The sequence below is a fragment of the Nicotiana tomentosiformis genome, chromosome 1 (assembly GCF_000390325.3).
Source record: "Nicotiana tomentosiformis chromosome 1, ASM39032v3, whole genome shotgun sequence".
NCBI classification, from domain to species: Eukaryota; Viridiplantae; Streptophyta; class Magnoliopsida; order Solanales; family Solanaceae; genus Nicotiana; species Nicotiana tomentosiformis.
The window spans coordinates 5,056,488-5,062,487 of NC_090812.1; positions in this window are offsets into that span (position 1 = coordinate 5,056,488).

The following is a 6,000-nucleotide window of genomic DNA, read 5'->3' on the forward strand; positions in this document are numbered from 1 at the left end:
TTATTAGATTTTTTTATTTTAAGGGGAATCAACGTATAGTAAATATACATAAAATAAAAATAAATTTTATGTATATAATAAAAAAAATCTAGATAACATTTGAGGTTATCTAGATAACAATCATTGTAAATAAAAATTAACGGTGTTTAACATTTCTTAGTAAATGTATATTTTACGTATAGTAAATAAATAGTAAATAGATAAATAGTAAGTAAATTTTATGTATATTTATTATTTACTATCTAGATAAATTTGTCATCTTTCTTTCTTTCGGTAAACAAGAAAATAAATGGAACATATATTTTGTCAGATCTTAGATTTCTGTTAAAAATTAAAATTTGTTTAGTGTTATGACTAAAAGTGCACCACTTTGTTAAAGTAAATGGACTATTAATGTTCCATGTGGAAGAATATGTATGACTTTGAGTCTAAAGCCAAAGATAATGTATGTTTTGGGACTTTTTCGCAGTGTTATGACTAAAAGTGCACCACTATATTAAAGTAAATAGACTATTAGTGCTCTATGTGAAAGAATATGTATGACTTTGAGTCTAAAACCAAAGATAATGTATGATTTTGAGCTTTTTCTCGCATCTTTATCACATAAATGCAAACAATAAAGGTCAATGCAGCCACATGGAAAGGTTATGGATTTTATCTAGAAATTGAAATGATTTAAAATCAAACTATATTTTATCTAGAAAAGTCCTTCTAAATTTACATTATTAGTCTCGATTCACATAAATGCAAACAGTAAAGGTACACCCTTGATACGTTGCACTTAGAGATAACCAAAGAGGACCTGAACCTCTATTTAAATGAGTAGACCCCAAATTAAATGATACGACCCAAACCTAAAAATAAAAAACCTGATTGGTAAATTCAACCATCTAAGGAATTCAACAAGAATAGTTATACAACAAATATCGAAATAACAAGAGTAGGAAGAAGATTGCAGACACTACTAGAAAAGGGCAAATTTTCGACCGTCAAATCGGTCGGAAATCGAGCTTTTCCGACGGATTACAGATTTCGAAAATAGTCGGTCGAAAAATACATGGTCGCAAAAAATTTGCGACCGAATCGGTTGGAAATTTCCGACGAATTTGGTCGCAAATTGAAAAATAAGGACGCGCTTGAATATAAGGGATTTGCGACTGAATTGGTCGGTAAATTTTCGATCGATTCGGTAGCAAATTTAAATAATAAAATAAATACATAATTTAAATTTTCGACCGAATAGGTCGTAAAATTTGAGAATAAATTAATTTAAAGAATTAGAAATTCATAATTTATGACCGAATTGGTCGCAAATCTAGGAAATTTCTGGTAAGATTTGCGACTGATTCGATCGCAAATCAGCCCCAAATCTGAAGGAAAAAAAAATAGAATTTTGTTGTATTTTTTAACTATATCACCTGCCAAATAAAACAGTCAACCAAACACATAATATATCACCTACCATTTATAACAAACCAAATACCAATATTGATATCTAACTAAATTATAACAAACCAAAAGTTAATATATATAACAAACCAAACTACTAAGCAATCAAACACCAATTATCAAAATACTAATATACACTCATAATTTAAACATATCTCTATCTTCAAGTCTAAGATATAACATCCATAATCAAATAGCTACTCCTATTGATCAGATTCAATCTCCTCGTCAGACTCATATTCATTTATTGTAGGTTGATTATCTTTCTTGCTTTTCTTTTTTAATAATCTCTGGATCAAAGCTTGAGTTGCATTCCATTCTTTACCGCGAGAAGCCATCTGAGTAATAAATATAAAATATTTACATATAAAATAATTCAATATAACAAATATAAACACAAAATATACATAATAAATATAACAATATAAACATAAAAAAATCAAGATGTCACTAACAATATAAGGTAATTCTATTACATATTACAATAATTTAAGGAATAAGATATAAATACTCAACAAGTCATAAAACACACAAATAGCTTAATCCTCTTGACTTGTTTCATTTTTATTTTCTTCATCATATAATTCTTCATAGCTTGCTTCATTTTCATCATATAAATTCTTCACTGCTTGTTTCATTTTCATCATATAAAGTCCACACATGGCTTTAATGAATATACTATATTAATTAATATAGTATACTTGTCAAATTTACAAAATTCCTTTTAATGTAGCAATTATTAAGTTTGAAATTCAATATCAATCCATTAATAAATTAGGAAGCAACAATAAGCTTAACTTCTTAAACTTAAAACTAGGGCTTTGAACTATAAGTATTTAATACAATTCCAAATCAATAAATTAAAGGTTAATATCATTCCAATAATAAACTAACTTCATAAATTTTAAACTAAAGCTTTAAACTATAATTAAGTACTGCAATTCCAATCACAAACTAAGAATTTAAATAATTAATCTCAAATCTCAATCAGCTAATTCAATCAATTAAATTCTTCGACAACAATCTCAAACCTAGATTCAATCAAATTTTTCGACAACAATCCAAAACCTAGGTTCAACTACCAAATTAATATGAAAAGTGTAACAAAAGCATAATAAGAATAACAATTAGTTGCACCAAACAAATCAAAAAGTGCATACTAATTTACACTAATCTTTTTTAGTAAAACATTCCAAACTTGTTCCACTATTGATTCATTGTGGCTTTTCAAGTTTTGATAACAAAGAAAACTGTGAAAAAATAAAAATTGCAAATACAAATTTCAGCAAACAATGTATTTTTCTCTATGAGGGAGAGGAGAAAACTGACCGAGCGAGGGGAGAGAGAGAGGTGTCACCGGAGAAAGAGGGTTGTCGCCGGAGCACCGTGCTACTTAGGGAAGGGGGTTTCCAGCGAGTAGAGAAAGAAAAGTGAGAAGAAAGAAAAGAGATAAAGAAAAAAAGGGTCGGGGGAGGAAGGTTTAAAAACTATTTCCCACTGAATTGGTCGAAAATTTGAAAAAATAAAAACAATTCGACTAAATCGGTCGCAATTTTTTTTAAAAAAATTTTCTGACTGAATCGATCACAACTTTTAAATTTTTATTTTTATTTTTCCGATCAAATCGGTCGTAAATGAGGTCAACGAAGTCAGGCCTTGTTTTAATAATTTTTTGAGATCGAATTGGTCGCAATTGTTTTTATTTTATTTTTATTTTTTCCGACCGAATCGGTCGCAAATGCCTTCGCGGTATTTTTTACCAAATTTTGCGATGGATATAGACGGAAATTTCCGACCGATTCCGTCGAAAATGGGCCATTTTTTAGTGAGAGAGAATAGATGCGTGAATTTCACAAATGGTCACATAACTATGACTTTTTTTTACCAAAGTCATATAATTTTATTTTCTCACACAAAAGTCATATAACTATGATTTGTTTTCCACTAAAGTCATATAACTATGTCTTTTCACACAAAAATCATAAAACTTTTACTGAATCACAAAAATCATAGTCATCGAAAAATAAAAAAATTCAGTAGTATTTTCTTATTTTTTTAATGACTCGACCAGTCGTTTTGCTTTCTAGATCCTCATTCCCCTAATTAAGACTCCTTATACATGCTTTTACTATTTTATGACTTGCGGCGATCGTTAGTTCGAGATTGAAAGAGTTCGGGTTGAAATCGGAACACTTAGTTCCTTAACAGTTGCCTATAATGGTTAATTTTGACTTGTGTCAACGTTTTGAGTAAACGACCTCGGGACCGAGATTTGATGATCCCAATAAGTTCACATGATGATTTTGGACTTGGGCGTGTGTTCGGATCGGGTTTCGGATGATCAGGGAGCGTTTCGGCGCTTAATATTGAAAGTTGGTGCATGGGAGATTTTCCAAGTTCTTTAAATTTGGTCTGGAATAGACTTTATCGAGGTTCGTTTGGGATTTCGGGCATGGGAATAGTTCCATATGGTAATTTAATACTTGCACGTAAAATTTGGCGTCATTGTGAGTTGATTTGATAGGAATTGGACGTGCAAAAGTATTTTTAGAAGTTTTGAGCTTCACGATTTAATTCATGTGTTTTGGCATCCGGTTCGTGATTCTAGATGTTATTTCAGTGTTTTGATCGCGCGAGCGAGTTTGTATGATATTTTAGAACTTGTGTGGACATTTGGTGTGGAGCCTCGGGGGCTCCAGTGAGTTTCGGACGCGTTCGGGGGGGTGGAAGGACTTCAGTTTTCTAGTTTTTTTGTTGGTGCCTCAGGTATCGCAAATGCGAAGTTTTGTTCGCATTTGCGAGCTCGCATTTTTGAGGGGCCTTTCGCATTTGTGAAGTTAGGAAGGAACTGAGGATTTCGCATCTGCGAAGATCAATCCTGCCGCTTTTGCGAACCTATCCCTCTTCCCATTTGCAAAGTTTTGGTCGCATTTGCGACCATAACAGAGATGGTCAGCCTACGCATTTGCGATGGTTTTGTCGCATTTGCGAACAAGATGTCGCAAATGCGACATCTGCGAGTGGAGCAAGAGCTTTTATTACGAGCCTTAGCTTTATTCCCCTCATTTTTCACTTGGTCTTAGGCGATATTGAGAGAATTTTATGGATGAATTTCATCAGCATCAAGAGGTAAGTAATCCCTATCAATTCTCTGGCTAAATACGCGAATCATAGGTAGATTTAACATGGAAAATGGTGAAATTAATGGAATTTTGAGAAGAACCTAGGGTTTTGGGAAAAATTAGATTTGACCACAAAATTGGTTATGTAATTAAGTAAAAATTATTTATTTGAGTTCCTGAGGCTATAGGTACTATTTATCTTCGAAAATTTTCGGAATCCAAGCACATGGGCAAATTTTAAGAACCTTCCAATTTGGGTTGAGTAATTACTCTAATTGCTAAATTATGAACTTTTGAGTATATATTCATTATATTATATAATATTTGACTAGTTCCGGATTGTTCGACATCGACTTGGGGCTTATAGAGAAATTAGTGGACCGGAAGTGAGCTTGGAAACGAGGTTAGTCTCTTGCCTAACCTTGTAAGAGGGAACGCATACCTTAGGTGTATCTTGTTGTGTATTACTTGTGTGGGGGAGCTACGTACTCACTAGGTGACAAGAGTCCGTACGTAGCTATATTCCATGATATGTCCGGGTAGGCTAAGATCCACATCATGCCTTTAATTGTACTGTTGTGTTTATCATATGTATTAACTGTCTTGAATAGAGCTAAGACTAGGGATTTTGAAGTTGCAATTATCGACTTAGTCTTCTTATTTCGGAAAATTGAGGAATAATGAATAATTATGAAAATCCATGTCCTCTCGTGTTGCAAGCACTTCTGCGAGCGAGGTAAACTTCACCACTCTTATGGGATCGGTCCATTCGTGTAAGACCACTTAAAATTTTGCAAAAAAAAAAATGTTTCGTGGTGCCGAATAGGTTTTACGTGTTGAGGATTATACTCGGACTTTTTGGGTTGAACAATGCACTGAGGGATAAAGGAAATTTTTTGGCAGAAAAATGCGTTTCTACGGTCCATTATGCGACCGGAGAATCACTCTGCGGACCGCATAATGGTCGTAGAGTGAGACAGGAGAGGGGCAATTTTGGATGACATTCTGCAGTCAACTATGCGACCGAAGAACTGTTCTGCCGTTCATTATGCGACCGCAGAACAAGTCTGCGGGTCGCATAGTGACCAGACCCAGGCAGATTTTTTGCCATCTTTGGACACCAATTATGCGGCCGATATGCGGTCCGCATATCGATTATGCGATCGCAGACCTTGTTCCGGAGCTACATTTTTGGGGTTTTAAAACCCGACCCTACTTCGTTAAATACACTCTTTGGGCCATTTTTGAGCTAAAATCTGATATTTTAGAGTGAGAGAGAGTGCCCTAGAATGAGAAGGTGTTCCTCAATAATTGTTCTTCAATTCTTGCTCAAATTTTGGAAGATTAAGAAGGGAAACTCACTAGGTCTTCATCCTAGAGGTAAGATTCTAAACCCTAACCCTCAATTTCGAATTTTGTCTAGAAATGG